Source organism: Manacus candei, unplaced genomic scaffold (genome assembly GCF_025592945.1).
Source record: "Manacus candei isolate 608988 ecotype Guabito, Panama unplaced genomic scaffold, ASM2559294v1 h1tg000046l, whole genome shotgun sequence".
NCBI classification, from domain to species: domain Eukaryota; kingdom Metazoa; phylum Chordata; class Aves; order Passeriformes; family Pipridae; genus Manacus; species Manacus candei.
This window is the reverse complement of record NW_026138094.1, coordinates 12179544-12191537: the sequence shown is the minus strand read 5'-3', so window position 1 is coordinate 12191537 and position 11994 is coordinate 12179544. Positions and strand designations below refer to the sequence as shown.

Here is an 11994-nt window from a genome sequence, read left to right as displayed (position 1 = left end):
GTCATTTTACTGTTGTTATTAAATTACTGTTTTAATTTATGACAAATTAGTTTTTTAAGAGCTTCCAGAGATTCGTTTTTATACCACAGTGTGTATGAAAACATTCTAAAAATATGTGCAAGCCAACAATTAGAAGAGTTACTCATTAGCTTTGTAAAGGTAATATTTTTTAAGTTCTGTGATCTGAAGGTTATTTCATTTTATTGCTTTGACTGCATGAAATAGTCTTAAGGAGGAAGCTACAATTTCACTGAAGGAGGGTACTGTGTGCCCACAACAAAGGTAACATGATACAAAAGTTAGAATTATCCCGATGGATAATTCTGCAAGGGGGATGTTTTATGACCCTTTTCTGATGTTATCTTGTCATGGGGACTTTGGCAACGTAATTCACCTTTAGGTGCCTGTTTTTCTGCCTATTGTGAACTCCTATTTTATGGTTCAGATTAAGAGCATTAAAAGAATAATTATAACACTGTCCTAAACTGCTAAGAGAGAAACCTGAAGTACTCCAGCTGGCAGTATGCAGATGGTTTCTGGTCTTCCCAGTTTTCCCTTTGTAAGCAGGAAAGACCTATTCTCACCACTTCCAGGTAACAAGTAGCACTCCTTTTTCAATATACGGATGACCACATTAGTACCTCTTACTTAACCACTATATCTTATGCCAGAAGTGTGCACTGCACTGTAAAAAGGACCCAAAGATCCAAGATGCACATGAAGAATCTCTTGTGAGCACAAGAGGACAAAGAGGACAAACTATTCCAGTGCAGTGATACATATCCAGGCACACTGCAGTTTTTCTCTGCTTTTAGTATCTGGACTCTGAATATGTCAGACACATCTCCCTTCCCTGACAGGCTGTTCAGTCAGTGGGGCTGGCCATTTCCATGAGGAGAGATCCCGAATGCTGTGGGACATCTGTCCTTCCTGACCACTGGACAAAAGTCCTCTGAAAAGGATAACATTATTAATATAGATATGATCATCATTAAAACAAAGCATAAGATACATCTCTCTAGCTGAGCTCACACCTTGCAATCTCACCTCAGTGCATCACAAGGCAAAGGAAAGAATCCTGTCTGCCAGATGGGTTGTTTGTGTAGATACCATGGTGATGGGCATGTGATAAGATACGGATTATTTTTACAACAAGGCAATAATTCTTACTTACCTATTTCCTTTGGGGTGCTCTGAGGACTAATCTGTTAATGTTTGCTCAAATCTGTAAAAGGCCATATAAGTAGTAAGTATTATTATTATTACCTTATTATGATATTGACTTTACCACATAGAACTGCAGCACTTTCATCTACTTAGGTGTAATATTACCATGGAGTGTTTATATTCCCATAATGTAAATGTTTCCTTTCAAAGGTGAGTTGAACAGCTTATTGTTACATGTGACCCACAGTATAATTTATTTACATGAGCCAGGAGACTCTAGAAATATATTCCAGGGACCTTTCCAGTTAGACTTAATGCTTTTACATTCTCAGTTTGTCCTGAGCAGTGTTTGTTGACATGCATTTCCGAAAACCTGTTTGGCCAATCCATACAGCCCTCTAGGGCCCTGTGTTTTGCTGCACCAGTAGGCATGCTGTCATTACTTTGGCACCAAAACACAGCTGACTGTAAAAGCTGGGCTGCTATTCCACTGCTGAATTCACCTGATTTGGAAGTTCATAGCCCTGTCCTGAGAGCAAAGGCTGAAGAACTGCACAAAGTCAAGCCTGCAGTCCTGTTCAGCACTTAAACTAAGAGTCAACCTGCCCCCACTCCCTCCCCAAAAAAACCACAAAGCCACCTGATCTGTCAAGTTTGCTGTTAGTATCCATATTCCAGGCTGACAGATATTTACTCTCTCTCCCCCCAGCCCTTACATCTGGATCAATGGGGACAGGCTTTCCACCCCTCAGAAGATTCACTTACATTAAGTGGCGAGGTGGAAGCAGTGAATGAACAATAGACGGCTGTCAGGCTCGACAGCAGGGCATGGATGTATGAGCGTGGAGCTGACAGCAAGGGCCTCAGAGGGTAAACTGCTTTGCTGGAACTAATTAAACAGATGAAATTATTACATGAATATGCAGATGTTGTTTACATTTTACCATATGGTATTATTTCAGGTAATAACTCGCAGGAGGATCCCTTCCTCTCATCAAGAGGAAATGAGTTGAAAAGGAGGCTCCACGTGTCACCTTTCAGTTGCTAGGCAGACATTGATATGGCAGGCTTCTCTCCGAGTCGTGGGGAAACTCTTCTGCTTGTAGCTGTATGACACCAGAGAGGATTTGCATTCCTCCTACTATGCAGTGTTGGAAGAGATTATCTTTTATTAAGCGTAAATGTTAGGGTTGCAAAATTTTTACTGTTGTGCACAGAAGACACACACTTCCCCAAATGTTGATTCCCAATGTGTGCTTTACAGCTGAGATGCTGCCAATCCATACTCCATAGTAAGAACTGACAGTTCTGTCCAAATATGTAGAGGCTGGAAGGATGTTTCTGCCCAGGCTGACATGTGGCTGTGCTGGTTAGCATTTATTGCTTTGCTAACCTGAAGAGTGGATACAGAGGTGTTCCTGTTCAATAAGTTTCCATTCATCACACTGAAAAGGTTGTTTTCTAGAATTACAGAGGCACAGGACTACCAATAGTATAAAAAATTATTAATTATATGATTTAAGGTGGGTAGTCAGCTAGAATCTAACACAACAAAACTGCTGCACAGCCTAGGCAAAGATACATACCGAGAACAAGCAACACTGAAAACCTTTTAATAAAGTGTTAACTATGGAAACAGGACAGTGAGGGACCACAGCCAACAGGATGGCTGGTTTGGGAGGTACTCATTACTAGATAAATTCAGGAAGGATAACTGCACAAACGTAGCCATACTCACACTCTCTACACCCAGTCTCTGATGAAAAACTGTCACAAATATTGAACACATAAATACAATTGTCAGACAAGTCTAACAATCCTACTCTCTAACTGATCATTTTGCAGCAATGTCTAATACTTAAGGACAAACATGCAACTGTCCTGTCCTTTTACTGCTATTCAAAACTCCCATCCTCATACAATTCAATATTAATGTAAGTGATAGTTCTTTTGGGCTGATTCAGCATCTCATTTCTACAATGACCATTTTTATACTCTCCAAGGGATCAATGGCACCACCTTTTTCATCATATGTGCAAAATATCTTTCCATTACTCTCTTTATTGCTTCATCTAAATGTTCCTAGCTGATATGTGGGCTGACCATATTGATCTTTCCCCAAAGACTCAAGTATCAGATATGTTTCTGGAGCTCATTGATAGGGGATAATGCCAAGTTACATCACCACTGCACTGACAGATTGGTTGCACATTGCCACCAATACATTTGGCTTTCAAATATCTTTCTTAGGTACATCATTTTAATAGATCATTGGGGTCACTGGTGACCTGTATCACTGAAGATGGAAAGACATGATGTCAGTGGTGCAAAATGTGGTTTTGATCAAGTTATCATACTTCATTTTTTAAATAATAAAAATGTTTTTCTCTTCACCACTATTTCCCCTGTAAAAAGTCCAACTGAATACCCGGCATAACTGCCTCTGGGCATTCTGAGTGCATGAACAAGAAAACAACCCCATGACTCAGAGATAGCTTCATACAGAGCCAGTGCTCTAAGTTCAGAAAGGATTTTTTTTTGACTTAGTCTTCTGACATAAACATTTAGCAGTGTAACATATATATCAAAACAAACCAGAACAGTTCACTTTATATACATTCCCTTTGGAGAGGAGGTGAGAAAACAAACACAGAACAGATGTTAGTCATGCTTAATGTACTACTGGAGGGTACTTGGATACTAAGGTGATAAATACGGTAAAAGAAATGAGTATTCTCTTCTGCAACTACTGTTCCTAACTGACAAAAAAGCAATGAGAAGTGCTTCATTCATTCCTCTGCTCAATCAAACACTGAGGAAAAACATTCTGGATTTTCCTCAGGAAACTGTCACACACAGAAAACGTTGCTACTAATTACTGACTGATATCCACCTTTCCATCCTATTGTTGAAAGTTGGCTTTGATCGCTCAAAAACCCACATTCCTCTTCAATAAATTAAATCACTGCAGCAATTAGGAAAAGTTCCTGAAAATTTCTACAGCTTATTTTGTCAAAGTCTTTGTCTTTCTTGTTTTATTCATAACATCACGTATTATATTACAGAAAGGAATTTTATTTCAGAAAACTATTAATTTTTCACTAGAAATGAGTCCTCTGGGTTGCAGGGCAAGCCACAGGTTTTGTTGGGCACACAGGGGGACCATTTACCTCATCCCTGCCCGAGACCTGCCACTGCACATTTTTGTCTAACCACAACCATGTCTTTCCTGCTACAAAGACATCGGGTTGTGGTGCAGTTCTGATCTCTCTTTATGAAGTTTGATGTCTGCCCACAACATACACTGGTCCTACTGAAAAAAGAGCCCGAGGGGAAAGGCAACAGCATGGAAATAAATTCAAGAACTTCAGTATCAGGATAAGAGAAGACCTTGGTGCGAGTGATCAGAGGTGTGGACAAGGGAACAAATGAAACAAGAAGTGCTACAAGAGGAGCTGAGAACATCCTGTTGTTGGCATCCCGGGAGGTGGAGAGTGACTGCACACAGATCACTGAGCAGGCACTGCCTAAGGCTGTTACTGCTGAGCAGAAATCATGACACAGCCATTATTAATAACAGCATAATGGTGCTCAGAGGTCTTTTGGTGGTGTTAGAAGCAGCAAATGAGACACCAGATGAGGTCTGGAGAATAAGGTCTTATGCCTTATGCCTTTCCACCTTTTCCCATTTACCTCTATCCGACAGTCTTTCTACAAGTCTGTATTACTTCAAAGCCCCCTATCTGTTGTATCACCTGAACACAGACTATGTAAGTAATCTGTAAATGCAAGAAAAGAGGTATATACATACATATAATATACCTAAAATTCTCCTTTCCTTTCCTTTCCTTTCCTTTCCTTTCCTTTCTTTTCCTTTCCTTTCCTTTCCTTTCCTTTCCTTTCCTTTCCTTTCCTTTCCTTTCCTTTCCTTTCCTTTCCTTTCCTTTCCTTTCCTTTCCTTTCCTTTCCTTTCCTTTCCTTTCCTTTCCTTTCCTTTCCTTTCCTTTCCTTTCCTTTCCTTTCCTTTCCTTTCCTTCCCTTCCCTTTCCCTTTCCCTTTCCCTTTCCCCTCCTTTCTTTTTCCCTTTCATTTCCTTTCTCTCCCTTCTATTTACTACATCAGAGAATCACTATTGCTCATTCACTGGACTTCTTTTTCCTGCTCACTAATGTGACAAACACTAATGTGTCTAAAATACCCCATCTCAGACTTCTGGCTGTCACGTTGTACCTTCTCTCCCCAGCTCATTGTCTGGGTGTTGTGAACTCATGTGGACACAACTGTGCTTTCTGTATGTTTGGAAAACATCCAGCACATTACTGTTACTGAAACAAATTAGAAAGCAGGTAAACTTTGTTTTCATTTCTTCTTATTCATCTTTTGTTCTCCTTCCAAGAAACCAACTCCACTTGGCAGGCACTACCTGTCCGTGTAAGATAACTTACTAACACTGTAAGACATACAATTAAAAGTAGCATGTTCATCAAACACACGTGATTTATCATGCAGATTGAGCTAAACTATGGCTTCTTACCTTCACTAGAAAGTCCCAGTGAGCAAAGGGCAGCAGAACATCCATTTGTTTTCCTCATACCAGATTCTGTTTCAGCGTTTCATACTTTAGTACTTCGCCACCTGGGGTTTAAACTCTCTCTAGTGCATGCAAAATGAAGTAAATCAAGCCATAGCAAAGACAGATTTGACCTGGAGCATCTTGGATGAAGGCCCAAACCTAATTCACAAAACTTTGCATTCAAAGTAAAGCAATATAAAGGAATTGATGTGTGTTCCTGACATGGAAAAGCCACAGTTGTGTAACATTTCTGTTGTCCAAACTTCAGGATGATCTGTGTTAAAGAGGAAAAACTAATGCCAGATCCAGAGCTGTGTTGATTTCCATTACAGTATTTCACTTTAATAGAAGCGAGATATCAACTAGGGGTTTGTCTTGGGTAGGTTTTTTCCTTCTTATGTTATTGTGTTGCTGTCTACAGGGGAAGACAGATACCCTGAGCTTTATGTATTATGTAGAACTGAGTTTGGGTTGTACTAAATTCACAAAGTGAAAGAGAAATCTCCAACACGTTCCCATTGCCTTAAATACCATTCCCAAAATGCCAAGTCTTTTCAGAGTTACATTTTGTCTTTCCATCAAGCAAAAGCATCTCAGATTCCTAGAAACCAGCAAAGAGATATTTTTTACACTATGTGGGTTTCAGATATGAAGGAAGAAATAGCCAAAAAATTGCAGACAAATACAAGAAGAAAATAATGTAAAAGTATTTGGTTTAGAGGGGTTTGAGGACCAGCCTCTGTTTGAAAGCCCATCAATTATGGCCCTTAGTATTTCACAGTGCCCATCCAGCAAAGAATTCAGGCACACACCACCCTGCTGAAGTTCACCAAGGAGCCTACAGAGCCTACACAGCTCAGAGCAAGACCAAAGTTCCTGTTTTTTAGGGTTCAGTCCCAAAAGGAGCTAGGAGCCAGACATCTGGGAAACTGAGTCAGGGTTATGGCACCACATGCTCATCTGCTCATTGACTCTGCTTCCCAAGGATGCACCAGTGATACAGAGTCAGAGAAATGCCTCATGACTGGTTAATGCTTTGTGTTTACAAAGAAAATGAGTTAGCAGCTGTGCCCTATATTTCCTTTTGGGAGAGAATATTGTTGAAAGGTGAAATAAACATGTAGGAGGGGAAGAAATCAGTTTGTGGTATCAATTTTATTGGCCTCTGGGAAACTTCTTGCTGTTCATGCTCTAAAATGAAACTCTACTTGTAGTGGCTACCAAGAACTCTCTACAGAGAAAATCCACATACAACTGTATATTGACTCTGATAAATTTTACTTGATATTTCAGGAATAGTCTAGAGGGACTCAAGAACAGCAAACACAGTCCTAAGTCTGAACAAAGTAGGAGGGAAGAGGGAAAAGTCTGTCCAGCAGCCATAACCCAATGATATGCTCAAGGGGAGCATACCATGCATCCCAGCTATAATTCAGGGAACAGGCACTAAAATTCTCTTAGTCCCATCCCCAGTACCTCTGTGGTTCACATCAAAAGGTTTTTCATCCGAGGTTGTCTAGAAAAAAATCATGTGCACACAAATACGTGATCAATGATTTCATATGTGCAAATTCTTTCTCCCTTCATTTAGCAGATCCTTCTCCCATCAGTGGTGTACAAAAGGCTCCACTTCCCAGACCTGTGGACTTCAAAACTCTGGATTAAATGTCCTATTCAACTCACAGGTGGTGCTTAACCTCATCTGAGATAATCATCTAACCAAGGTTAGTTTTTGCACTTATCCATTTCCTATTTTTCCACTGTACAACCATATAAAGAAAACTAGAACATGACCTATAGAGTTTTTAAGACCACAGCATACACATGTGGCATATACTTTAAGACTGAATGACAAGTTCTGCAAACAGATCCAGGCACTCAGCAGCAGCAGAAGTGCTACCAGGAGAGCCCAGGTGTCTCACTGACCTGCTCTGGCATTTGGCATAGCAGAGTTGCTATGTGTTGACTCCTTGTGGCAGATAACTAATTCTCAGCCCCTCTGGGGCTCAAAACAGTGACAAACACAAGCCTTTGGACATGCCATCACAAATACTTCCAGCTCTGAAATGTGAAGACCTGCAAGATGTGGATTTGTAGAAAGACTTCACTGCATGAGGGACATGTAACTGCAAAACTCCTTAAGTATAAACATGTTTCACTGAAACAACCACAGATTTGCTTCTCACTGGATACCACTCTGCTCTATGCCTGTCTGAATACACCTTTGAAACTACCTCTGCATATTCACACTGTAGCTGTGGGACTGTTGTGTAGGTTGTATCTTACACTGATGCCATCCTCCTTACCAGAACTTTTCAAAAAACCTTCCAATGAAAAACTGTAACTTTTTAATTGAATGAAAGAAGTGGTGGAGATATTGTCATCTTCTAAATCTTTGTTAAGCCTCTATTTGAGTACAGTCACATATACAAAAAAATACTTCTGGAAACATTTTACATGGTGACTAATGCAAAATATTTCAGCTGTGTCAGCATCCATCCAATTCCAGATTACATTTTGGCATTTCAGACAAAAGCCATCCTGGTAAAAATTAAACTAAGGAAAGGATAATATGATTATGACAATTTATATTTGTAGCAGTTGTGAATGGCAGCATCAGTGCTTGCTAATCCTTTGATAAATTCTTGTTACCTTTCAGTTCCCAAATGTATCTATGCAAGTATAAAGCATATTGGAGGCAGATGCTGCAGCAGATGAATGTGCTTGCCAAGCAGTGCTTTGTTTGTTGCTTTTTTTTTTTTCATTTAGGTATTCTTAATTGTCATGTTACATGCACCAAATAGTTCTTACTTCTGGCACACTTCATGCACTGCTCTGGGAAATGAATAATACAGCTGGTGTTTTTCTCCCCCCCACTCTTCCTCCTATTCACTTTCCCACATCTTCATATTAGGCCTCATCTTGCAGCCTTTACTCAAATGAGCAATATCATTTACTCCAGTGACACTACTTATCTGAGTAAAAGAAGAAGAAAAAGCTTGAATGAACTGCAGTCATTCATATTTGAGTTGACTCAACAAAGCTTTTTTTGCCCCCCCTTTCTTAACCTTGAAACAGAATAATGGAGTATAATAAAACAGAAGAAAAAGCAATTTGAAGTTTAAAATTGGGTTTCTTTTACAACAACTCATATTAACAGAAGCGCAGCATCTGCACAGTACTTTTTTACAGGCAAGAGTGAAAAAACAAGACTGGAAATCTTTACTTTCACTTATTATCTGAATTTGGAGAAATTTGTCCACAATGATACAACTTATCAAGAAAGTTATATCTTTTTGCAGTTTTACACTGTCTCCCATCACTGAAAAATCAGAATTTTGTTTTACCTTAATTTAACAGGAACGAGTTTCCTAATGTCTCTGGAATTCACCTGTTCTGCTCCATAAATGTCTATATGGGCTTGAATTTGGTTTGGAATTGTTGCTATCTTCTGAAATTAAAGAGGGACAGGTTGGCTGCAGTGAACACAGAAGAAGGTATCAACCTCATGCATTACTTTGCAGCCTGTGTTTTTGGAAGTGAGTGCACACATGCATGCATGCAGGTATGTGCCTGTGAGAGCTGCGTGTACGCAAACAATATCGTCACACAAAAAGGCTGGAAAGGTTTGGGAGCTCCAAAGAAATATCCTTCCCCTCTAAACTGCTTTATTACTGGCATTCCCTCCCTCTTGGGCATGTGTTCAGCTGAGACTAGGCCAAATTGGCAGTCATTTTCAAAGCGCTTGGCAGCCCCGTGATCCCTGGGAGTTTTCAGCTGACATCTCTCTCCCCACCAGTCTATGCAAGGGTCAGTGGGAGACCTGACTCCCAGGCCTGGGCTTGCTCTGGCTGTGTCATGAGTCAGGACCAATATAAATTAAAACCTTAAAGCCATACTGTGAAGGCATTCTTTACCCCCTGAGGTATTTTTTTTTCCCTGTGACAGATTGCCTTTCTACTAGTTTCCTACTATTTTTTTATTCTTGGATAATATAGCAGCAAGTATGTTCCTTTGAGCTGAAGAAAGGGGGAACATCTGGCAAAGAGAGAGTTAAAACTTCCACCAAATTTTTAATATTTTTGGTAGATTTGTTGATGCTCAACAAGCAGGAGTGAAATAATAATAATATGAGGGGCTGCTTATCACTTACAAACAATAGTCCAATGACAATGTTCACACTGACGGAAAAAATGGGAGTAGAAATTAATAGTGACAGTCCTGCAGGAAACAAGGGAGAAATTGGATACCAAGTTATAAAATACAGACTAATCCAATAGGCACATGCTGCTGTTATTATATTAATATTGTTAAAAATATCAAAGCACTTTAAAAATGGAATTGTACTGTAGGTAGATAGACAGTATTATTTCCACATTTTTTTAAATAGAAATTTTCACTCCTTGTTTGGCTTGGAGGCATGGATGTAATTTGTTGCTCAAAAACCAGTAGCTGAATGCTGTGAAAAATAAGACTCAGGATTAAAGTCTTCCATCTGAAGGACAGAATCAGGCTACACCAAGAGCTCTCTCTGTTATTAAGAAAACCATCTGAGTCACTGCAGATATAGATTTCACTGATGTTCAAAAGTGGGGTGGGCTGTGTTTATTTAGTTAGTTAGAGAACAGGGAGAGATTGTTTTTCCTCTGTTTAAAAATAAACAGCAAAAAAATCCCAACCAAACTCCCATAAATAAAGAAGTAAACATGAACCTCGACATATCTCACCCGCTGATGAACCTAATCCCACAGCCCAGGCTCAGATAGGTAAAATCCCTCTAAAAAAATCACTTCATCACATAGATAAAGTGCATAACATGAGCTGCACATCCTGGAGGAAATGACCACAGCATCAGCATTAGCAATTCAAGGTGTTGCTGCAGCTGCTGTGCTCTCCTGCTATGCCTGTGCAGCACCCAGCACAGCGGGGGCCGATGCCCTGATGCAGGCATCAGAGCCTGGATGATAATGATGCCTCACAGTAGTGTAATTTCAGCTGAAATCAGGGGATTAGGGAATCGATGTGGCTTCAGATAATGCCTCAAGAGGGAAGGGGTTGCCTGGGACGATGCAAGAAAACCCTACAAGAGGTTTCTCCAGGTGGAGATGGAGGATGGCTGTTGCCTTTGCTTTTGCCCCCATCAGAGATGCAGAAAGGAGCCATGAGAAGCGGTGTTGGTGCCCGAGGCAGGTGACAGAGGCAGCACAAACAGCACCTAGAGCATCCCAAGTGGGCACAAGGCTCCCATTGCCCTGACGGGGCCTAAAAGACCCAACCAAAACCCAGAGAGCAAATGCTCTATTGCCTCAAAGCTCGTTCTCTTTTTCAGCTGATTGTGAACAAAAATATCTGTTCTCCCACAGCGATTCCAAGTCAAGTCCACAACCTGCTTTCTTTCAAAGAGGTTACTCCATGCAAATCATCTCCCTCCCTGTTTTGGATGTGCTTCCTTCCCCTCCCGGTGCTCTGTCAGACAGACCTTCCCTTTCCACCAGACACTGAGACTTGACTTAATAAGCAAGGGGGGTAAAATATCCACTCTGTACACGTAGGGTGTCCTGAGGTACATACAAGCATCGCTCTAAGATGTGATAAAGTAATCCAACGCCGGGCCCAGCCTGCCAGTTCAGGTCTAAAGGGATTTGATTCAGTGTCGAAACCTTTGGCTCGGGAGGTCACTCTCTCCTCTTGCTTTTCTTATAACAAAGGCAGAGGGTTGGGGGGGGAGGGTTTCCTCCTCTTTTTTTTTTTTCTTTCATTTTTTTTTTTTTGTCTTGTGAATTCATCAGCTGCTGTTTGTTGAGCAGCAGGCCTTTATTCCGCCTGCTGAAACATTTTCATTAGATGGAGGCCTCTGAAGTGCGCTGGCGGCTGGGACCGTGCGAGGACAAAATCTTAGGCCTCTCCAGAAGCCGGCTGATTGAAATCAGCACTGTGTCAGGGGCTGTCATATCTCAGAAAAGACATAAAACACACGGAAACATCAATAAGCAACAAGCCTCTGACAGCTCTGAGACATTCCAGATGACAAGAAGAGAAAAGGGGTAAGGTTAGGGCTCATGGGGGATATTTAAAATGCCTAACAGCCAGCCGAAGTGTTGGCAGGCTTCAGGGAGGCCCAGAAAAGACAAGATAAAGTCTATCAGGTTATCACCTGGTTCGAGACGGATCCCTCACAGCAAGGCCACAGGGATGAGACAATGACACGATGGCTTTTTCTTCCTTTTTTTTTTTTTTTACTATTATTATTATTC

At 40.7% G+C, this 11994-nt stretch overlaps 1 long non-coding RNA gene across 2 annotated transcripts; it reads right to left on the bottom strand.

Moving 5' to 3' along the window:
- Positions 1-7218: 7218 nt before the first annotated feature.
- On the bottom strand, positions 7219-11467 carry LOC127475419 (uncharacterized). 2 transcript variants are annotated; one of them, XR_007906212.1, is made up of 4 exons: positions 11312-11467; positions 9894-9961; positions 9088-9191; positions 7219-7256 (listed from the first exon to the last, which is right to left on the bottom strand). It is a non-coding gene; the product is annotated as an uncharacterized LOC127475419 (long non-coding RNA). The 2 variants fall into 2 exon arrangements; XR_007906211.1 differs by lacking the exon at positions 9894-9961.
- Positions 11468-11994: the final 527 nt, after the last annotated feature.